This window comes from Bos indicus, chromosome 16, assembly GCF_029378745.1.
Source record: "Bos indicus isolate NIAB-ARS_2022 breed Sahiwal x Tharparkar chromosome 16, NIAB-ARS_B.indTharparkar_mat_pri_1.0, whole genome shotgun sequence".
Classification (NCBI taxonomy): Eukaryota; Metazoa; Chordata; class Mammalia; order Artiodactyla; family Bovidae; genus Bos; species Bos indicus.
Window position 1 is genome coordinate 44840946 of NC_091775.1, and position 23696 is coordinate 44864641.

The following is a 23696-nucleotide window of genomic DNA, read 5'->3' on the forward strand; positions in this document are numbered from 1 at the left end:
ACATTAATAGACTGTTCCTGGAACAATGAATCACTAGGAAGCAACTTTGGCTTGTCTGCTGGGGCATCTGGGTCTGGTTGGGAACTTGTAGGGTCACTGTATGACCTCAGGGGGAGTGCATGAGCCATACAGGTGCTTCAAATCCAGGCAGGTGGCAGGTGAGTGGCTTGGCTTCTCAGAGTGACACGGAGCAGTACCTTATGGTCCTGTCCCCCACGCCCTCTGCCTGTCTTTTGTCTGTGGACAAACTTTAGTCAAAGAATAAGTTTAATCAGAGAAGTGAGAAACACAGAAACAAAGGAAAATAGTCTACGGAGACCAAATAACGATAATGTAGTCATTAGGCATAGTCAAGGACCTTCAGTTCCTTCTCAGGGACTACAGCTAATATTCTGAGCCATATCCTGAGAGCTGTCTTATAGAGACTGAAACACCAAGTGGAGAAAACTAGATGATGACCAGATTGCACCCAGGACATGAGCTGCCACAGTTCCAAGAACCGGCCACAAAGAAACAGGAACAAACTGACCCTGGAACTGAAGACTAACTGTATCTAAAACAACCAAGATGACGTTGCTCAGAACACTGATGACCAATTTGAGGATGACTGTCAGAGCTGACTGTGCTGTTTCTGCATGTAGCACTCCCTCTACTTCTCTCTATAAAAGTTCATGCCCCACTGGTTGCCAGTGTGGAGGGGGGGTCAGCCTTTGGACAGGTGTCCACCACCCTCCCCCAACAGTTGCTGGCATCTGAAATAAAGCAAACTTTCCTTTCCACCAACCTGGCCTGTTTATTGGCTTTTGAATGGTGAGGAGCCAGACCCCACACACTCTTTTGGTAACGAGACGAGGAGGCTTCCAGCCTGCCAGGCCCTAAGCTGCTGACCCCAGGAGAGAATTCAACAACAGGCTCTCCCCATACTGCCAGGAACAGTGGGGTCCATTCTTCCTGATTAAGTCCTAGGATGGGCTAGGTTATTAGAATGCTAGAGTCCTGGTGAGCAGTCTATCTGCGGAAGTTAGACCAGCAGCTCCAGGAGGCACCAAGTGTCCAGAGAGAAGACTTTTGCTCCCTGACAGGTAACTGGAGAGACTAGAGAAGGAGAACCCTGGGAACAAACTAACGTTGCTTATCATTAGGGTAAAGGCACATGTGCACCTCCAACCTTTGACTCAGGACAGTAGGGTTTCCCTGGTAGCTCAGATGGTAAAGGATCCACCTGCAAAGCAGGAGAACCTAGTTTGATTCCTGGTTCAGGAAGATCCCTTGGAGAAAGGATAGGTTACCCACTCCAGTATTTTTGGGCTTCCCTTGTGGCTCAGATGTTAAAGAATGTGCCTGTAATGCAAGAGACCTGGGTTCGATCCCTGGGTTGGGAAGATCCCCTGGCAGAGTGCATGGCAACCCACTCCAGTATTCTTGCCTGGAGAATCCCCATGGACAAAGGAGCCTGGTGGGCTACAGTCCATGGGGTTGTAAAGAGTCGGACATGACTGAGTGACTAACCACACAGCACAATCAGCCCCTGGTACCCAGGTCAGTCCCACCCCATCTGTTCACATTTTAACTGGCATCCAGAGGGATGATCCCTTCTGGGACACCCAGAAAGGAGGAAAGATATGCCTGGGAGGCTCCTGGCTCCATCACATCAATGTCAGCTTCTGAGCCCTTCTCTGCTCACGGAGACCCAGACGCTGCCTCTGAGTGCATGGAGCCAGCTGACTAGAGGCAGGAGAAACCTGACATAACTGCCTTGGCTGCAAGTCGGAATCATCAGTGAGGAAGGGGGACAGCAGACGACCCCCTCTGGCAGCCTCCAGGCTCTCACATTTAAAGTCACGAATGTGGTCACTATGAGAAGCATGAGACAGGCTTTGGGTGGTGTCCCATGCTGGGGGAGAGACCTCGGTGCTCCCCACATCAACAGGGGAGTCGGAGGCCTTCCTTCGAGCAGGTCACGTCTCTCCGAGTGCCCACTACCCTTACCCAACTACGAGTGGGGGTGGAGTGGGGCTGTAGGGTGGGAAGGGCCCAGAGTCCAATTTCAGTCAAAGCAAAGATCAATCATTGAAATATTAGACATTGCATCCTTATACAGGACAAAATGCTTGTCTGGATGAAGGCTGCTGCATAAATTTAAACTCTGTATCTTTAGGGAAAATCTTGGGAAATAAGCTCTCTTTTCAAGCAGTTCACTTCATTCATTCAACAGACTCGAATGACATTCAAGTGACATTCAACATGTCTTGAAGCCTCACCCTGGCCTGAGCACCATACTGTCAGCAGGGAGCCATGTTTGAGATGTGGGCAGATAATTAACAATGTGCAGCCAAGTGCCGTGACTGAACCACCCGCAGAGTTGTGGGGAGCCTGAGGGACTTGGCTCTTTGCTGGATGAGAGGTGGGGCACTGAGTCAGTGAAGGCTTTTCAGAGAAGGTAATGCCTGAACTGAGTGATAAAGAATGAGTAAGTATTTGGGGGTCGGGTGGGGGGGTGATGAGAGCATTCTTGGCAGAGGAGGCAGCAAGAGCAGAGATCCTAAGGAAGGAAAACATCATGTGTGTGTGTCTGTGTGTGTATGAACTGTGTGGCTGGCATAGTAAACAAGATGGGGGCAGTGGTACAAGGATGAAGGAGGAGGGAGACAGGGCTGGATCAGGGAGGCTGTATGTTCCTTGCTAAGGAGCTGTATTTTACTTTATTAGGGATGGAGGTATGCAAAGGCAAGTGAGTGAAATGCCACATGTATTGTTTGGGTCTCTTTTAGTCCCATATTACAGAAACCCAGTTCCAATCAGCTTGAGCACAAAAAGATGTGATGGCCTTTCAAAAGTGAAATGTCTTGGGGATAGTTCTGCCTTCAGGCAGAGTTGGATCCAGGTGCTCAGACAATGTTGACAAGAACCGGCCTCCTGCTGAAACCTCCTGCTGAGTCTTATGGCTACTTTATAATTAAAATAATATTTGGGTTTCTGTTCTTTTTTTAAAAAAATTTATTTATTTATTTTTGGCTGTGCTGGGTCATTGCTGCCAGGACTTTCTTCTAGCTGTGCTACGCAGGGGCTACTTACTCTCTAGTTGCTGTGCACAGGCTTCTCATCGCTGTGGCTTCTCTTACTGTGGAACACCTGCTCTAGGGCACCCAGGCTTCACTAGTTGCGACTCCTGGGATCTGGAGTACAGGCTTGGTTGTTGTGGCACATGGGCTTAGTCACTTCTCAGCATGTGGGATCTTCCTGGATCGGAGATCAAATCGATGTCTCCTGCATGGGCAGGCAGATTCTTTACCACTGAGCCACCAGGGTAGCCCCAGGTTTCTGTTTTTGATCTTCCTACTCCTCTTTGTCCTAGCCCAAATCTGTTTGCAGAATTCGTTTGCCGAATCAATAAAAAGTAGTGAATATCAGGTGCTGTGAGCCACAGCTTTCCAATAAGCATCACAGTTGATGTGATGATCTAGGTTATCTTCCAGGTCAAGATGACCTGTGCACATTACGTTGGCTTCACAGACCGTGGGTTCAAAGACACACATACCACAGATGATTCAGAAGATTAACCCCAGCACCTGTTCCCCTTGAGAAATCTCTAACTCAGAGACCAAGTTGGAGTGGATCTGAGACTTGTTTCCTATCCCCTTGCTTGGAGACCTGCAACAAAATCCTTGCTTTGTTGCAAACTCCCACTCTGAGTTTGCCTTTCTTTGCATTGGGCACAAGAGCCCTTTGCTTAGATGCAGTGCTTTGTCTCTGTTTTCCTCTGGGTGGGTGTTTTTCCCAGATGGGCACTCCTTCCATGGTGGCAAAGATGGCTGCCAGTAACCCCAGCATCCCATTTTGCTGACTCAGCAAGCCAAGCAGAGAGCACCTTGCTCCAGAAGACGTCCTGTGACTGCTCTCATTGGCTGGGATTGAGTCACAAGCCCATCCCTGAGCCAATCAGGGTGACTGATTGGCCAGACTTGGATCATGTGCCTGCCCCTGCACACAGTGGGTAGGGCATTCAAGTGGATTGAAGGGAAGGCTGGGATGGCTTCCCCAAAGTAAAATGTGGGTGCTATGGTCAGCAGAAGGGGAAATGGTGTTCTGGGCAGCTAAAAACAACAGATGTCTAGTTCCTTATTGTGTGACTCCATTTATATGAAATGTCTAGAGGAGGTAAATCCAGAGACTGAAGGTGGATTGGTGGTGGCCAGGGGCTGGGTAGAGACTGAACAGGAGTGATGGTGGTTTAACGGGTAGGGGGTTTCCTTTTGGCATGATAAAAATGTTTTAGAACCAAATAGAGGTGGCGTTTGCACAACACTGTGAATGTACTACTAAATGCCATTGAGATGTTAACCACTTTACAGTGGTTAATTTATTATTATTATTATTTTGCCATGGATTGAACCCTGTGCCCCTGCAGTGGGAGTATAGAGTCTTAACCACTGCACTGCCAGGGAAGTCCCAACAAAGGTTAATTTTATGGTATGTGAATCTGGTTGGATAGCATCACTGATTCAATAGAAACGAACTTGGGCAAACTCCAGGAGATGGTGAGGGACAGGGAGGCCTCACGTGCTGCAGTCCATGGGATCGAAAAGAGCTGGACATGACTTAGCGATGAACAACAACAACAAATGTGAATCCTACCTTGGTAAAGAATTAAAAAACAAAACAGAAAAATGGCACACCCATATTATGAGAATTCCTTTGAAGAGGCATTAGATAAAGGAAAAGTGATTCTTACATTGGTTCCAGTTAATGAGAGAACTGGAACCAAGTGTTTCTTCAACTTCAGAAATCAATGTGGATCTGCCGAATACAAGTGATCAAGTTCATCCTCCTTAAACAAATGAACAGTTTGAAGCTTGCCCCAAATCTAGTTGCAGTAAACCAGTTTCTCCTTGCAGACCATGATGCCTCCAATTGATAAGGTTCATCAGGACACTTTGCAGAACTGGTGCCAACAACTTAATTTGAGTACCAGTGGCCAGAAAATAGAGATTTATCTGAGACTCCAGAAACTTGCTTATCTTGAAAAAGATGAGTCATTTTTTATTTTAAATTCCGGAGTCATCTCAGGAAGCCAGATTGCAGTCATGTTGAAGGAAACACAAGATGGTGACCAAGAATGCAAGCTTTCAGAAAAGTAGGATATGAGTGAGAGCAAGGAAGGAACTAATATGGTTGAAGCGCTAACTTCAGCTCAGGAAGCCATGTTGGCAGCATGGTCAAGAATTGCTGAGCGGCTTCCCTGATGGTCCAGCAGTTAAGACTGCACTTCCAGTGCAGGGGCCACCGGTTTATCCCTAGTTGGGGAACTAAGATTCCACATGCCCATGGCCTGGCCAAAATAAATACATAAAAAGATGTGTTTTTTTTTTTTTTTTTTAAAGAATTGCTGCAAGCCATTCAACCTACGGCTGTGAGTTCCCAGCCCCTTCCTATCTCTGTTTAGCCCGTTCTGCCACAAGGTCCAGGCGTCCAGTAGTGTGTGGTCAGTGGCAGACTGTTCCCAGCAGACATAGAAGGTTGGGTTCGCCTGCAGTTCCATGCAGGTCAGGCCTGAGTCCCTGACACTCCCAGGAGATGTTCTCTCTCTTCCTGCTACCTGCCTGCACTTTCCCATCCTCAGACCTAGAAGATAATATGGTATGCCCTGAATGTGCTAAAAGAAATAAGAAAATTATGGAAAGATTAATTGCAATGGGGAAGAAGAAGAAACTTGGTTTGGACACACAATCAATACTTTTTTTATTAAAAAATTAATAATTTAATAATTTTGGTTGTGCTGGGTCTTCTTTGCTGCTCTCGGGCTTTCTCTAGTTACTGTGAGCGGGGGCTACTCTTCTTTGTGGTGCACAGGCTTCTCATTTTGATGGCTTTTCCTGCTGAGGAGCACAGGCTCTAGGTGCATGGGCTTCAGCAGCTGCAGCAGGCGGGCTCAGTAGTTGTGGCATTCAAGCTTAGTTGCTCTGCTGAACAGGGAATTTCCCAGATCAGGGATCAAACCTATGTTCCCTGCATTGGCAGGTGGATTCTTATCCACTGCACAACCAAGGGAGTCCCATCACTGCTTTTAGATGGTTCATATCAGGAATTCCCTGGTGGTCCAGTGGTTAGGACTCAGTGCTTAACTATTCAGCCAAAGAGGGAGGGGGAAAAAAGGAATATATATGGTCAGTGTCTTAATACAAAATAAATGGTAATCAGAGGGGAATGGGTGAGGAATGGGTGAGATGGGAGAAGGGGGGTAATTGTACAGTAATAATGGTAACTAGACTATTCTGCTTTATTGACTATGCCAAAGCCTTTGACTGTGTGGATCACAATAAATTATGGAAAATTCTGAAAGAGATGGGAATACCAGACCACCTGACCTGCCTCTTGAGAAACCTATATGCAGGTCAGGAAGCAACATTTAGAACTGGACACGGAACAGACTGGTTCCAAATAGGAAAAGGAGTACATTAAGGCTGTATATTGTCACCCTGCTTATTTAACTTATATGCAGAGTACACCATGAGAAACACTGGGCTGGAAGAAGCACAAGCTGGAATCAAGATTGCCAGGAGAAATATCAATAACCTCAGATATGCAGATGACACAACCCTTATGGTAGAAAGTGAAGAGGAACTAAAAAGCCTCTTGATGAAAGTGAAAGAGGAGAGTGAAAAAGTTGGCATAAAGCTCAACATTCAGAAAACGAAGATCATGGCATCTGGTCCCATCACTTCATGGGAAATAGATGGGGAAACAGTGGAAACAGTGTCAGACTTTATTTTTTTGGGCTCCAAAATCACTGCAGATGATGACTGCAGCCATGAAATTAAAAGATGCTTCCTCCTTGGAAGAAAAGTTATGACCAACCTAGATAGCATATTCAAAAGCAGAGACATTACTTTGCCAAAAAAGGTCCATCTAGTCAAGGCTATGGTTTTTCCAGTGGTCATATATGGATGTGAGAGTTGGACTGTGAAGAAAGCTGAGTGCTGAAAAACTGATGCTTTTGAACTGTGGTGTTGGAGAAGACTCTTGAAAGTCCTTTGGACTGCAAGGAGACCCAACCAGTCCATTCTGAAGGAGATCAGCCCTGGGATTTCTTTGGAGGGAATGATGCTAAAGCTGAAACTCCAGTACTTTGACCACCTCATGCGAAGAGTTGACTCATTGGAAAAGACCCTGATGCTGGGAGGGATTGGGGGCAGGAGGAGAAGGGGACGACAGAGGATGAGATGGCTGGATGGCATCACTGATTCGATGGACGTGAATCTGAGTGAACTCTGGAGTTAGTGATGGACAGGGAGGCCTGGTGTGCTGCAATTCATGGGGTCGCAAAGAGTCGGACACGACTGAGTGACTGAACTGAACTGAGACTATCATGGTCTACTATTTTGCAGTGTACACAAATTACTATGCAGTACATCTGTAACATACTGTTATATACCCATTTCACCTCAGTTAGAAGAAGATTTGTTAGAAAAAAAGAAACCCAGAACGCCATAGATATCAACTCCCCAGGCATCCTGGGACACCTCTTTATTTCACAGGGCCGCCTGGATGGCATGAGTAGGAAGGCTTTTCCTTCCTTCTCTCTTCCGTTTTAAACCTCAGAGGGTTGGGGCTTGCAGTGGAGTTGAAGCTGGAGGTGATTTTGGGTGTGGCCACTGGCAGAGTCATTGCCCACCATCGCGGCATGAAGACCTAGATGCTTGGTCCAGAAGCTGAGCTCATGGCTTATCATGAGACCTGGTGAAGCGGGCTCCAGTGAGATGCCAAGGACGTTTTGTTCACTAGCTGTACCTGTTTTCCTCCCGGCTTTGGGTGGTGGACAGGAGCTGCACTCCACAGAGCTTAACGCTGCAGCTCCAGCTGGCCAGGAGGACTTGGAACGCCGGATTTCCGTCATCGCTTGGCACTGAGCATGCGCAGATTACGTCACTGCGAAAGGGCGGGTCTCGGGGAAAAGCTATTGGCGCTTGGAATTGTAAAGGGGAAAGAGGGTTTTGGCTCATTCTCTGGGCCTTTCCAGATCGTCGGTGCTAGGGTTTGGGCAGAGCCCAGAGCCGCCCTGGGGCTCTCCCAGAATGAGCTTGCATTTGCTTCTTCAGGAATGGGAGTTTGAATCCAAAAACTCCTCCTTGGGTTGCTGGGCACCAGTTGGCTGCGCCAGGGTGAGGCCCTCTGGTCCCCAGCAGGCCCAGCCCGCTGGACTCATCTGGCCTGGACTCTGGCTGAGCTGTGCTGCCTGTTCCTGCCTTGAGCTGGAGACACGGGCTGAACTTAACCCCGGAGTCTGATCTCAGTGATGCTTCAGGGCTTCTCAGGACATGATTCTGGACCACAGTCCACCTCCTGCACTCGTCACCTGGGGTTCAGGGTCCTGTTTTCAAAGACGACGCTGGTTCCCCTCCCCCACGAGCCGACTGGGTCAGAACCTCTGAGAGGGATTTTTTCCAGACTTCTTTCAGGGATTCATATACCAACTGAAGTGTCTAGAGGAGGGGACCATGTTTTGCTCCGGAAAGCTGAGGATTTCCTACTTGTTTTCCCTCCTGCCTGGGAGTGCAGGGTAGGAATTCTCCGAGATGTTGGGCTCCAGCAGAACCCTTAGAGTGGATCCCAGGACTGTGGGACCTGGGTTTGAATCCTGACTCCACCACTTTCCAGCTGGGGACCTCTGGACTAACTACTCACTTCCCTGCTTCCCAGTTTCTTCATCTCTAAAAAGGGGTCCCCCCGGGAATTCCTTGGTGGTCCGGTGGTGGTGGTGGTTATTTAGTTGCTAAATTGTGTCTGACTCTTTGTGACCCCCGGACAGTAGCCCACCCGGCTCCTCTGTCCATGGGATTTCCCCACCAAGAATACTGGAGTGGGTTGCCATTACTTTCTCCAGGCGATCTTCCTGACCCAGGGCTCAAACTCATGTCTCCTGCATTGGCAGGCAGATTCTTTATCACTGAGCCACCAGTGGTTAGGACTTCTCATTCTCACTGCCAAGTGCCAGGGGTTCGATCTTTGGTCTGAACAACAACAACCATTATCACTGTGCTGTCTTTCGCAAGAGGGAGCAGAAGGAGAACCCGATCATCTCCCAGCGGTCAGCCTGTAGCCCTGGAGAGGACCAATCTGCCAAGAAGAGCATCCCAATGAGTCCAGGGGGCACCCGCCCTGCTGATGTATTGCCTCACTCCACGCCCTCCTGGCTTCCAGAGGCTGGAGCCCTGGGAGGCCCCTGGGAGGGAGTGGGAGCGAGGAGCAGGCTGGGCAGGGCAGCGGCCGACCCAGGGTGAAGAATGCAGGCCGCTGTGAGGAATCGTGGCACGTGGGCCAGCGGCTGCCTGCTGACACATCACACCCCAGAGGCAGGACAGCGGTGACCTCACGCTGGTGTCAAACGTTCGGGGCCCCTCCCAGCACTGCCGATGCCTCAGCGTTGCCCAGAGGGAGCCGTCCCCACCCCACCCTGCCCAGGTTTGTGTGCTCGTCACTCCCCTGCACACACAGCAGGACAAGCACAGCACCTGAGCCAAGGCTTCAGTGGAGGTTTATAATTTGGATGCTCCGGGACGGGCGAGGCCAGCAGTTTCCACTTCCCCGAGGGCAGCCACATCGTAAATCCTGGAATACGCACCCGCACATCTGCCACAGCTGCTGGGGGAGGGTGTGATGGGCTTCACGGAGACTGTTCCCAGCGTTCCCAGGACTGGAGTCCCGGCCTCTCCTGCCTCCGTCTATACAAACAATGGCTCACAGTTGGGGAAACTGAGGCCCAGAGCTGCTAAGGATCTGCTATACACCTCCAAGTCAAAGCTTCTTGGCCACAGAGCTGGGACTGGAATGGAGAATTTATCTTGGACCAAGTTCTGGTCTATCTCCTGGGCCAGGGTTGTCATCTCCGCCACTGCTGCAAATCTCAGCTCCCCTGATCCTGGATCCAGGATGTTTCCCCCCGCCCCGAGTCAGGGTGCTGTGGTTCCTGGTTTCTAAAAACTGCTCTTATTTTCTTGGCCCTCACCTTCTAACCTCTGAAAGCTCCTGACCTGTCTTCCTGTGGTCCTATCCTCCTGTGGTGGTGGCCTAGTCACTCAGTCGTGTCCAACTCTTTGTGACCACATGGAATGCAGCCTGCCCAGGCTCCTCTATCCATGGGATTCTCCAGGCAAGAATACTGGAGTGGGTTGCCATTTCCTCCTCCAGGGGATCTTCCCAACCTAGGGATTGAACCTGAATCTCCTGCCTTGACATGCGTTTTCTCTACCGCTGAGCCACCAGGAAAAATCCCATAGACAGAGAAGCCAGGGGGGCTACAGTCCAAGGAGTTGCAAAGAGTCAGACACAACTAAGTGACTGATCACACATGCACACCTTCTGGAGGTGAGTATATCTACCTTTAGCATTGATTTTAGCCTCATGAATGCCCTCTGTGTCCACCCCACCTTCAGAGAGAGTTTTCTTGAGACTCTGGCTTTGGGTTCTTAATGTTTCAACAGACAACACTGAGCAAGGATTTTTGAGAATCTACCAAGACTCAGGGATCTGTTCTCCACGCTAGATGGAGGCCAGGTGTCTGAGTATCCAGGGCACAGGCAGCCCCTAACCTGGCTCCATCCCCCACGCTTCCCTGTGGGCGAGCCAAATCCTCTCACGGGTTTTGACAAGCATCTGGAACAATGGGCAGGGCCACTTTGAGCTCCCCAAGGCTCCTGCTTATTTATTTTACCATCATAACTTGAAGCCAATATTTAAGCATTACCAAGGCAACAGCCCAAATCTCCCAGCCCTTGGCCCCTGTCCACCTCCACATGGTGGGGACACGGGCAGGAGGGGAGTAAGGAAAATGAGTCAACCATTCCCCCACCTCCCAACCACCTGGGAAAACAGTGACCCAAAAATCAGATCCCAGCTTCTCTCACGGGGTAATTGGTCTTTTCCATGGGTCTACGACTCAGTGTTTCTCACACAAGAGGAACAGAATCGAGCAAGACCTCTGTCCCTATATTTTATTTTGTTTTTGCAGTTATGGTTGGAGACGAGAGGTTTTTCAAACATTTTATTGAAGCTTAAGGTACACGAAGAAAGTGGACAAGTTGTAAGGGTACGATTTTTATGTTTGCAACCTGAACTCTCCCTTTCCCCAGCACCCCCATCAAAAGCAGCACCCCCAATTTTCCCTGTTCCCTCATCGCTATGCCTCAGGGTGACCAGGATCCTAGCTGCTCACAGCTTTGCCTGTTTTTCACCTAGAGGGAAGCATACACTGCGTTCCATCTTGGGTTGAAGCCAGTAGCATTTGTAGGTTCTGGGAGGTTTCCTTGGTCCTTTTCACTGGAAGGAAGAGCACAGAGGAGCAGAAAGCGCCTTCTCTGCTCCACAGGTCGTGCGGGTGTTCGGACAGGCTCAGAGCACATGTAGAGAGTGGGCCGGGGACTGGTTCTGCTTTCAGAAAAAAAGCCACAGCATCCTTTTCTCTTTTGCTGTGTGTCTCAGGTCCCCACCTGATGTGCATGATCAGAGAAAGGAGGGGGTCCTCGAAGTCATAACAAAGCCTGCCTGGGGGCTTTCCTGGTGGTCCAGTGGCTAGAAATCCACCTTCCAATGCAGAAGACTCAGGTTCCTCGTCAGGGAAGTAAGATCCCTCATGCCTTGGGGCATCTAAGCCCATGTGCTGCAACTAGAGAGCTCATGTACTGCAACTAAGACCTGACACAACCCCCTCCCCCCTGCCAAAAAAGGCCTGCCCAGGAGGTCTCCAGAGACCCCATTCCCAGAGTCCTCACTTCTCCTGGCAGGATGCCTGGGGCACCCACATCTTCTTTACTGGCCAGTACACCTTGTCACTGCAGGCCTGGCTCTGATGGCCCCTGTTTTTATGCCTGGTCGGGGAAGGACAAGGGTTTACCCCAATCTGTGTGTCCCAGTGGGGTTGGTGGGCCTGGGCTCCTGGCTGCCTGGTCAGCGCCCCCATGCATCCTCCCAGGGCTGCCACTGCATGGATTTCACTCTCTCCCAAGACTGAGGAGGAGTTCTTTCCTTGGCGCTTCACATCCCTTGGGCCAGTGAGTATCTGCAGGGAAGAATGTTTTGTTTTCCACATTTCCAAGCCATCACAGACTGCTGCCTTTGCGAAATACAATAACCTTGACACAGATGGGAAAAAGCAATGAAAGAAATAAAAGCTGTACAAAATACAAGCCCACATTTCTTTTCTTATTATTTTATTCCAGATATAATAGGACAAGCCCAAGAAGGGGTAAAAGGCATATAGACGTTTCTTAGTGCTTACTCTTAATTTCTATACTTACTCTGTGGAGTCTGTGATCTGCTCTTAGCTGACCAATACAGGTCTGAGGACCACACTTGGAGCAGCCTCACCTTAGACTGTGACTGGCCTCTATAGTCTGCATTTGCCTGTGATCCCCCTTCCTAGCTCCTTGCAGGGTTTGTTGTCTTCCTGTTTGTATGCATGTTGTTTTAGCAGAAATAAAAGCCAGAGAAACATTTACCCATCTACTTTAGGACTTTATGTGAGACCCTGAGGGCTTCCCAGGTGGTGCTAGTGGTGAAGAATTGCCAGCCAATGCAGGAAACATAAGAGATGCTGGTTGGAACCCTTGGTTGGGAAGATCCCCTGGAGGAGGGCATGCCAACTCACTCCGGTATTTTTGCCTGGAGAATTATATGGACAGAGGAGCCTGGTAGGTTACAGTCCATGGGGTCACAAAGAGATGAACACGACTGAAGCAACTTAGCACAGCACACACATGAGACCCTGAGCTCAGAAGCCTTGCTCTTTTCAGTTTCTTATCTTTGGGAATTGCACCTGGCTTCTTGTGACTTCTCTGTCTTAGATGTGCGACAAGTTTCCTTTGGAGGTAGGTTGGACTATTATACAGCTGACAAAAGGTGCCAATCCTGTCTCCTCCCTTCACCCGCTTCTACCCACTGCATCCCGGCATCATGGTGTCACTCTCCAGGAGATGCTGAGAACCTGGGAAGGGTTCCTGGAGGGTGTATGAGGCTCCTCTGCCCCCTCCTTGCTTAAGAGTCTCCATCCTGTGGCTCAGTCCTGAGCCCTCATGTCCGGGACTTTTCCTAGAGGGAAGGCTCTCAGGATCCAAGTGGGCTGGCAGCTTCCTCCAGGCTGAGGTCACCACCAGGGGCGTAACCAAGCCCTCCACCCCTTGCGTCTTCTCTGTCCCCACAGGAAGCCCATGGTTTTGGCTCCTTTCTCTCAGGAGGGACAGCTCCTTTGCGGCCATCCATGGTGTGTCCTGCCCTTCTTGAGGGCAACCCACGTGTACTCTCTGGTCCTAAGTGTCCCCAGACCCATTTGTCCATGGGTATGTGTGGGACCATGAGCGGGGCAGACTGCGTTTTCCACCTGAGATTGGTTTCATCTGGGCTTCTTTAGGGACAGATGTGTTCAGCAAGAACCGAGTAGCCCCAGCCAGAGACACAGGCAGATCTAGTGGTGTTGGTTGAGATTTACAAGCTGTCACTGGTCCTGCTGCATACAAGCCTTCCTGCTGTTCCCTTTCCTCTCCTCATTCTTCTGCTCCCCCCACCCCCTTTTTAATAACCCTGGCTGCATATTTTCTGTAAACCAAACCATCTGTTTACTAGCTTTTCTAAGTGGTAATAAAGACAGTGGAGACCCGAGTGCCCGTTGGGTCCAGGCTCCTTCTCTGGCTGTTCCCAGGTGGCCCAAGAGTGGGGCTTGGAGGTCGCGTGTCCAGCAGGGTCCTTTCTGCCTAAAGTTGACTGTTCAAAGCTGCGTCTCCTTGGAAACCAGCTTGGAGGCAGCTGTGGCTGCCTCCCCACCACTGTCGTTTGCAGCTGTGATCCAGGACCGTGGGGTCACCTGCCTGCGGCGAGCTGCCTGCTGGATGTGGAGCTGACGCAGAGGAGCAGGGGAGTGAGGCTGCTGGGCCATCCGGGCTGCCCGGGCGCCAGGTTCTCCTCCCAGGGAATGTACTGAGCTTGGAGGACAGGCGAGCCCAGGAAAACATTTCGACAACAATGCTGAGTGCCTAGGTGACGGAGAGAGAAAAAAAGAGGAGTCTGTTTGGGAACAGATTTCGGCCTCCTCTTCCAAGGCATTAGTAATTCAAGCAGCAGCGAGTGTCATATTTACTTGGGAAACTATGAAAAGTCATATAACAATGTTCTCTTCACAGCTTTCATCATCGGCTTCCTGGGTTCTGAGTGCAGTCAGCCCCCTGATCATAAACAGGGGTGTGCTCTGCATCTGGCAGCAGGAGTGAGCATGCTGCTGGCAGCTGGGACCCAGGCCCCTGCAGTGCCAGGTGCCCTCCCTCCCCAGGTCCTGGTGTCAGCTGCCGGGCCCCAGGAAGCCCAGAGTGTCCCCCACCCCAAACTACCGAGGTCAGGACGGCACTGCACACCGCTTGGACCAGGAAGAAGCCAGGGCTGGTGGTGCTGACAACCACATGTCCGGCCCAGCAAGATGGCCCGAGGAAAGATGGAATCTTAGGTCAACAAACCTTCATTTTATTATGTTTGGCTCAGATGCTAAAGAATCCACCTGCAATGTAGGAGACCCGGGCTCGACCCCTGGGTCACTTTATTATGTTATGTCATGTTATTTTTAGTTTTTGGCCACACCCCACGGCCAAAACCCATCCTCTGTTACCCTCTTCTTTTGCTTTCAGTCTTTCCCAGCATCAGGTTTTTTTTCCAGTGAGTTGGCTCTTTGCATCAGGTGGCCAAAGTATTGGAGCTGAAAAATTCTCTGCTTTCTCTGTGATCCACGAGTGTTGGCGATTTGATCTGCCTTTTCTAAACCCAGTTTGTACATCTAGAAGTTCTCGGTTCATGTACTGCTGAAGCCTAGCTTGAAGGATTTTGAGCAAAACCTTACTAGCATGTGAAATGAGCGCAGTTGTACTGTAGTTTGAACATTCTTTGGCATTGCCCTTCTTTGGGATTGGAATGAAAACTGACCTTTTTTCTGACTATTAGTGGGAGGAGCCAATTCAACTCTTTACAGGCCAGGCAGGTAATCTGACAGTGAAGGGGGCAGGTGTGGGCCACAGGTGGCCTGTGGGGTGGTGGTAGCAAGGAGACCTGGAAAACAGGCTTCTCCTCTTCCCCAACCCATCACTTCCATGCAAAAATGTGAGCCTTGGGCTGCCAGGCATCTGAGTTTTTAAAGAATTCTTTTTGAGTGAAAATTCCCAAATTGAGAAATGTTGGCTCACGTATTAAGGACATCCTGTATAGGCCAAACAAACACCTCTGGACGCGAAGTTGGCCTCTGGGCAATTGGTTTGCAACCTCTTGGTTACACAGTTTCTAAGTTTCCTGTCAGCTCTGAAGTTTAACAATTTTACAACCTCCAGCCAGCCATCTCCTCAGTTAACTGGAAATGAATCACATGGCTTATGTTGAGTAAGAATAAGCAGACATAGATGTTACCAAAGCTGATTCCAAAGGGTTCATTCTAAAAAGCAGTTTCTCAGGACTTCCCTGGTGGTCTAGTGGCTAAGACTCTGTGCTCCTCCCAGTGCAGGGGACACAGGTTCTATCCTTGGTCAGGGAACTAGATCCCACATGCTAAAGATAGGAAACTAAAGATTCCATGTGCTGTGACTAAGACCTGGAGCAGCCAAACAAGTGAAATAAATAAATGTTTAAAAAGAAGTTTTTCCAAAGGAGGCATTATGTTTCCAGGAAAATCTCAGGGAAAACTATTACAAGCAACAACGGGAGCTGTTGGATCGGACTCTAAAGGAAAGGGTAAAGAGATTTAACCAGCTAGCGTGAAAGCTGGAGATAAAGTTCTTCTCCCTGAATATGGAGGCACCAAAGTTGTTCTAGAAGAAAAGGATTACTTCTTATTTAGAGGTGGTGACCTTCTTGGAAAACATGTAGACTGAAATAAGTCACTACTGAAATGACATCACGTGATGCTGCCCATTCCACTGAAGTTCTGAAATCTTTAATCATGTAAATAATTTCCATGTTTCTCTTTTGTAATAAATTAATGATATATATATATATTTTTAAGTGGTTTCTGCAAACTATCCCAGGCCGGTCTATTTCTCTGTTGATTTAGGTACTGCTGTGAACTCAGGGTTGTTAGGGTGTCTGCTCTAACCTGGAGGGACAGGGAAAACAATATGCTCAGTGAAACAGGCCAGACACAAAAGGTCACATGTTGTATGATTCCATTGATATGAAACATCCAGAATAAGCAAATTCATAGAGACAGAAAGTTGATCAGTGGTTGCCAGGGGCTGGGGGAAGGAGTGATGGGGAGTACTGCTAATGGGTACAGGGTTTTCTTTTGGGGTGATGCAAATGTTCAGGAATTTGATAGTGATGATGGTTACGCAATGTCGTGAGTATACTAGAGACTACTGAACATTGTACTTGAGAAGGGTGCGCTTTATGGTATGTGAATTATGTCTTAATTTAAAAATATACTCTAGGGACTTCCATGGCTGTCCAGTGGTTAAGACTTCGCCTTCCAGTGCAAGGGGTGTGGGTTTGATCCCTGGTTGGGGAGTGAATACTCCACATGCCTTGTGGCCAAAAAACCAAAACAGAAAACAGAAGCAATGTTGTCACACATTCAACAAAAACTTTAAAAAAGGTCCCCATAAAAAAAAGATCTTTAAAAAAATACTGCTAAGTTGTCAATTCTCAGATCAGTCTATAGATTTTATGCATTCTCAGTCAAAATTCCAGCAGGTTTTTGGGAGTAGAAATTGACAAACTGATTCTGGAATTCAAATGGAAATGCAGTGGACAAGGAATAGCCAAAACAACTTTGAAAATGAAGGGGAAAGGAGCAGTTCTTATACCACCTGATTTTAAGGCATGTAAAGCTGCAGCAAGCAAGATAGTATAGTATTAGCATAAAGACAAACAGGTTAGTGAAACAGACTAGAGAGCCCAGAAGTTGACCCAAACACATATAGGCAATAAAATTTTTGAAAAAGTTTCAAAGGCAATTCAATAGAAGAAGAATAGTTGTTACAACAAATATTCTGAAACAACTGGATATCGATATGCAAAAGAAAAAAAAAAGAATCTTGATCCATTCCTTACATCATATAAAAATATTAACCCCAAACATACTTAAATGTAAGGCTTAAAACTATAAAACTTATATAAGAAAACACAGTAGAAAATCTAGTAACCTTGGCTTAGGCAAAGATTTTTTTAAATATGGAATAAAAAGTACTACCCACAAAAGAACAAATTGATAAACTGAATTCATCCAAAATTTAAAGTTTTTTTTTTTTTTTTTTTGGAAAGACACTGTTAAGAAACTAAAACAAGCCATAGACTGGTAGAAAATATTTACAAGCTATATGTCTGATAAAATATGTAAAGAGCTTCCAGAAGTTAAGAAAACAACCCATTAAAAATGGATGAAATATTTGAACAAATACAGAATGATTATTTTGTTTAATAAGCTTGTACTTGTCTTAGTGGATGGCCAATAAGCATAAGAGAAAATGCTAAAATCATTACTCATTAGGGAAATACAAATTAAAACCACAGTGAGATACTGCTACACACCTGCTCAGTTCAGTTCTGGAGCTTAGTTGTGTCTGACTCTTTTCGACCCCAAGGACTGCAGCACACCAGGCTTCCCTGTCCATCACCAGCTTCTGGAGCTTGCTCAAACTCATGTCCATTGAACTGGTGATACCATCCAACCATCTCATCCTCTGTTGTCCCCTTCTCCTCCTGCCTTCAATCTTTCCCAGCATCAGGGTTTTTTCCAATGCATCAGTTCTTCACATCAGGTGGCCAAATTATTGGAGCTTCAGCTTCAGCATCAGTCCTTCCAATGAATATTCAGGACTGATTTCCTTTAGGATTGATTGATTTGATCTCCTTACAGTCTGAGGGACTCTCAAGAGTCTTCTCCAACACCACAGTTCAAAAGCATCAATTCTTTGGCATTCAGCTTTCTTTATGGTCCAACTCTACATTACCTTTTTTAAATGTAGGATGTCCCTACATTATCTTTATAAAAAAAAATTTAGCAAAACTTTATTTATTTGACTGTACCAGGTCTTAGTTGCAGCATGTAGGATCTTTAGCTGCTGTGTGTGGGGTCTAGTTCCCTGACCAGAGATCCACCTGGGCCCCCTGCTTAGGGAGCCCAGAATCTTGGCCAATGGACCACCAGGTAAGTCTCTCAAGTTATTTTTTAAAAAGCAATTTCATGGGCTAAAATTTCAAAGGCAGTCGCCTCCAAGTGTCTTGGACCTGGTTGACTTCCAGCTCATGGATATGTACCAGGACCATGATGATTTAGGGGCTCTCCCCCAACCACTCATTTGACTCAGGCCGGGCTCCATATCACTTGCTTTCAGCCCACAGACCGAGCTTCCTCCTCCCCCAGGAAGGATGTTGCTCCTACTGGCCACATCCTTACCCCTTCCTCCTACCCCAGGTCTCAGTGATAACCTCTGTCTGGCAATCCCACTCCTGGGTATATATCCAGAGAAAACCATAATTTGAAAAGATATATGCACCCCAATGTTTATTGTTGCATTATTTACAGTAGCCAAGACATGAAAACAACTTAAATGTCCATTGATGAAGGAATGGATAAAGAAGATGTGGTACATATATAAGATGGAATATTACTCAGCTGTTGAAAAAAAGAATGTAATAATGCCATGTGCAGAGACATGGATGGACCTAGAGATTGTTATACTGAGTGAAGTAAGTCACTTCAGTGTTGGAGAAGACTCTTGAGAGTCCCTTGGACTGCAAGGAGATCAAACCAGTCAATCCTGAAGGAAATCAATCCTGAATATTCAATGGAAGGACTGATGCTGAAGCTGAAGCTCCAATACTTTGGCTACCTGATGCGAAGAACTGACTCATTGGAAAAAAAATCTGATGCTGGGAAAGACTGAAGGCAAGAGGAGAAGGGGATGATGGAGGATGAGATGGTTGGATGGCATCACTGACTCGATGGACATGAGTTTTAGCAAGATCTAGGAGTTGGTGATGGACAGGGAATCTTGGGGTGCTACAGTCCAAGGGGTTGCAAAGAGTTGGACATGACTGAGCAATTGACCTGAACTGAACTGAACTGATGTAAGTCAGGCAGAGAAACACAAAGCTCATATGATGTTGCTTATATGTGGAACCTAAAAATATAGTGGCTTCCTGGGTAGCTAGCGGTAAAGAATCCATCTGCAATGCAGGAGGCCCGGGTTGGATTCCTGGGTCCAGAAGATCACCTGGAGAAGGAAATGGCAACCCGCTCCAGTATTCTTGCCTGGGAAATCCCATGGGCAGAGGAACCTGGTGAGCTACAGTCCATGGAGTCACAAAGATTTGTACATGACTAGCGACTGAACAATAAGAACAAAAAAAATGGTACAAGTGAAACTATTTACAAAACAGAAAGAGTCATAGATGTAGAAAACAAACTTACCAAGGGGGAAATTAGTGGGGAGGAGTAAATCGGGAGATTGGGACTGACATATACACACTACTATATGTAAATAGATAACTATTAAGAACCTACTGTTTAGGGCAGAGAACTCTACTCAATACTCTGTAATGACCTATATGGAAACAGAATTGAAACAAGAGTGGATATACGTATGTGTGTAACTGATTCACTTTGCTGCACAGAGACACTAACACATTGTAAATCAACTACACTCCAATAAAAGTTAATTAAAACATATATACTAATCTCCAGGTCAAAAACATGGAGTAGGAAATGGCAACCCACTCCAGTATTCTTGCCTGGAAAACCCCTTGTACAGGAAGCCTGGGCAGCTACAGTCCAAGGGGTCGCAAAGAGTTGGACACGACTGAAGTCGTGAAGACTGAACTTAGCATGCGACGCGCACAGGTCGAAAACAAACAAACAAAAGCTGTCTTGACAGACTTCTAAAAATGCCCTTCTCCATTCTGTCTTGGGCTTCCCTGGTGGCTCAGATGGTAAAGAATCTGCCTGCAATGCAGGATACCTGGGTTCAATCCCTGGGTCAGGAAGATCCCCTGGAGAAGGGCATGGCAACCCACTCCAGTATTCTTGCCTGGAGAATCCCTTTAACAGAGGAGCCTGGCATGCTGCAGTCCATGGGGTGGTAGAGTCAGACATGACTGAGTGACTAACACTTTCTATGTCTTAATGCTTGGAACCTGTGAATAGGAGGAGACATCACTCCTGCAGTTGTGTGATGTTGTATGACACAGTTGATCTTAAGATGGGAAGACACAAGCCCTTAAAAGCAGGGAGCTTTCTCCAGCTAGTGACAGAAGTGGAGGCAGGCAGGGTGTAAGAAAGACTGGACACAATTGTTGCTTTGAAGATGGAGGGGCCACATGAGAAGGAATATGGGTCCCCTTGAGTTGCTGAGAGTAATCCCTCCACCCTTGCTGACACCAGCCAGAATATAGTCCCTCATCCTTCAGTTCAGTTCAGTTCAGTCCAGTCGCTCTGTTGTGTGCGACTCTTTGTGACCCTATGGACTGCAGCATGCCAGGCCTCCCTGTCCATCACCAACTCCCGGAGCTTGCTCAAACTCATGTGCTTTGAGTTGGTGATGCCATCCAGCCATCTCATCCTCTGTCATCCCCTTTTCTCCTGCCTTCAATCTTTCCCAGCCTCAGGATCTTTTCCAGTGAGTCAGTTCTTCACATCAGGTGGCCAAAGTATTGGAGTTTCAGTTTCAGCACCAGTCTTTCCAGTCAATATTCAGGACTGATTTCCTTTATGATTTGCTGGTTTGATCTCCTTGCAGCCCAAGGTACTCTCAAGAGTCTTCACCAACACCACAGTTCAAAAGCATCAGTTCTTTGGTGCTCAGCTTTCTTTATAGTCCAACTCTCACATCAGTACATGACTACTGGAAAACCCATAGCTTTGACTAGATGGACTTTTGTTGACAGAGTAGTGTCTCTGCTTTTTAATATGCTGTCTAGGTTGGTCATAGCTTTTCTCCCAAGGAGCAAGCAAAAAACCTTAGTCCTTGCTATAGACTAAATGTTTCAGTTCAGTTCAGTTCAGTTCAGTTCAGTTGCTCAGTCGTGTCCGACTCTTTGTGACCCCATGAATTGCAGCACGCCAGGCCTCCCTGTCCATTACCAACTCCCGGAGTTCACCCAGACTCACGTCCATCGAGTCAGTGATGCCATCCAGCCATCTCATCCTCTGTCGTCCCCTTCTCCTCCTGCCCCCAATTCCTCCCAGCGTCAGAGTCTTTTCCAATGAGTCAACTCTTCGCATGAGGTGGCCAAAGTACTGGAGTTTCAGCTTTAGCATCATTCCTTCCAAAGAAATCCCAGGGCTGATCTCCTTCAGAATGGACTGGTTAGATCTCCTTGCAGTCCAAAGGACTCTCAAGAGTCTTCTCCAACACCACAGTTCAAAAGCATCAATTCTTCAGCGCTCAGCTTTCCTCACAGTCCAACTCTCACATCCATACATGACCACAGGAAAAACCATAGCCTTGACTAGACGGACCTTTGTTGGCAAAGTAATGTCTCTGCTTTTCAATATGCTATCTAGGTTTGTCATAACTAAATGTTTATGTTCCCCCAAACTGAAGTGTTGAAACCTAGTCCCCAGTGTTGTAGCACTTGGGAGTGGGGCCTTAGGGAGGTGATTAGGTCAGGAGGGTGGAGCCCTCATGGATGGGATTAGTGTCTTTATAAAAGGGACCGGGGAGAGTGCCTTTGCCCCCTTCTGCCAAGTGAGGATACAACCAGAAGATGGTTGTCTACAAATCCAGAAGTGATCTCTCACCAGACACTGAATCTGCTGGTGCCTGGATCTTGGACTTTCCAGTTTCTATTTATGGGCTTCCCAGGCTTTCCTGATGGCTCAGTTGGTAAAGAATCCGCCTGCAATGCAAGAGACCCTGGTTTGATTCCTGGGTCAGGAAGATCTGCTGGAGAAGGGATAGGCTACCCACTCCAGTATTCTTGGGCTTCCCTTGTGGCTGAGCTGGTAAAGAATCTGCCTGAAATGCAAGAGACCTGGGTTCGATCCCTGGGTTGGGAAAATCCCGTGGAGAAGGGAAAGGTTACCCACTCCAGTATTTTGGCCTGGAGAATTGCAAAGAGTCGGACACGACTGAGTGACTTTCACTTTTACTTTCACAGGCTTCCCAGATGGCTCAGTGGGTAAAAAATCTGCCTGAAATGTAGAAGATGAAACAGATATGGATTCGATACCTGTGTCAGGAAGATCCCCTGGAGGAGGGCATGGCAACCATTCCAGTATTCTTCCCTGGAGAATCCCATGTACAGAGGAGCCTGGTGGGATACAGTCCACAGGGTCTCACAGGGTTGAAAAGAGTCGGACATGACTAAAAGCAACTGAGCACGTGTGCATATATATTTTAAATATTTATGTTTGCATGATCTGGTGGCTCTGGGTCTTAGTTACGGCATGTGGAATCTAGGTCCCTGGCTAGGGATCAAACCTGCACCTGCTGCATTTGGAGCATGGAGTCTTAGCCACTGGACCACCAGGGAAGTCCCCAGTCTATGATATTCTGTTACGGTAGTTCCAACAGATTAAGACAGTTCTGTGGCTGCTAGAAACTGGATTCTGTGAACAACTGGAGTGAGTCTGCAAGTGGATTCTTTCTAAGAGCTTCCAGGGAAGATTCCAGCCCAGGCAACACCTTGATTTCAGCTGTGTGAGACCCTGAGCATAGAACCCAGACATCTGACCTATAGAACTGAGAGCGAATAAATGGGTGTTGTTTTGAACTGTTGAAAGTGTGGTAACTTGTTATGGCAGCAAAACTCACCTACTTCCTCAGAGAGATTTCCTGACCATCCCGTCTGCAGCAGCCGCCACCCTCAGCCACCCAACAACTTTGTAATTTTCTCTCAGCCCTTCAGTTACAGCAAAGCATTAATTTTGTCTGTTTTGTCTGACTCTCTCTGATACTACGACTTAGCCAGGAGGGGAGAGACTATCTATTTTGTTCACCTGTGGATCTGGAATCCCAGCCCCCAGGCCTGACCTGCAACTGGCCCTTAATTAGTGTTAGTGAGGTTGGTGGGAGGAGGAAGAGGGGAATAAATTGGGTGTTTGGGATTAACAGATACACACACTATATACAAAATAGATAAACACTTAAGAACCTATTGGACTTCCCTGGTGGCTCAGATGGTAAAGCGTCTGTCAACAATGTGAGAAACCTGGGTTCGATCCCTGGGTTGGGAAGATTCCCTGGAGAAGGAAATGGCAACCCACTCCAGTACTCTTGCCTCAAAAATCCCATGGACAGAGGAGCTTGGTGCCGGCTACTATCCATGGGGTCGCAAAGAGTCGGGCACGACTGAGCACTTCACTTTAAGAACCTATAGTATAGCAAGGGGACCTATATTTAATATCTTTATAATAACCTAAAGTGGAAAAGAATCTGAATATATACCTATATGTGTGTGTGATGCGTAACAGAATCATTTTGTTGTATACCTGAGACTAACACAATACTGTAGATCAACTATGTTGTGGTTTAGTCACTCAGTCGTGTCTGACTCTTTTGTGACCCCATGGACTGTAGCCCACCAGGCTCCTCTGTCCATGGGATTTTCCAGGCAAGAATGCTGGAGTGGTTGCCATTTCCTCCTCCAGGAAATCTTCCTGCCCCAGGGATCAAACCCATGCCTCCTGCATTGACAGGAAGATTCTTTACTATTGAGCCACCAGGAAAGCTGTAGATCAA

At 47.6% G+C, this 23696-nt stretch overlaps 1 pseudogene; it reads left to right on the forward strand.

Moving 5' to 3' along the window:
* The first annotated feature begins 4667 nt into the window (after positions 1 to 4667).
* LOC109570152 (developmental pluripotency-associated protein 2 pseudogene) lies at positions 4668 to 5754 on the forward strand (annotated as a pseudogene).
* Positions 5755 to 23696: the final 17942 nt, after the last annotated feature.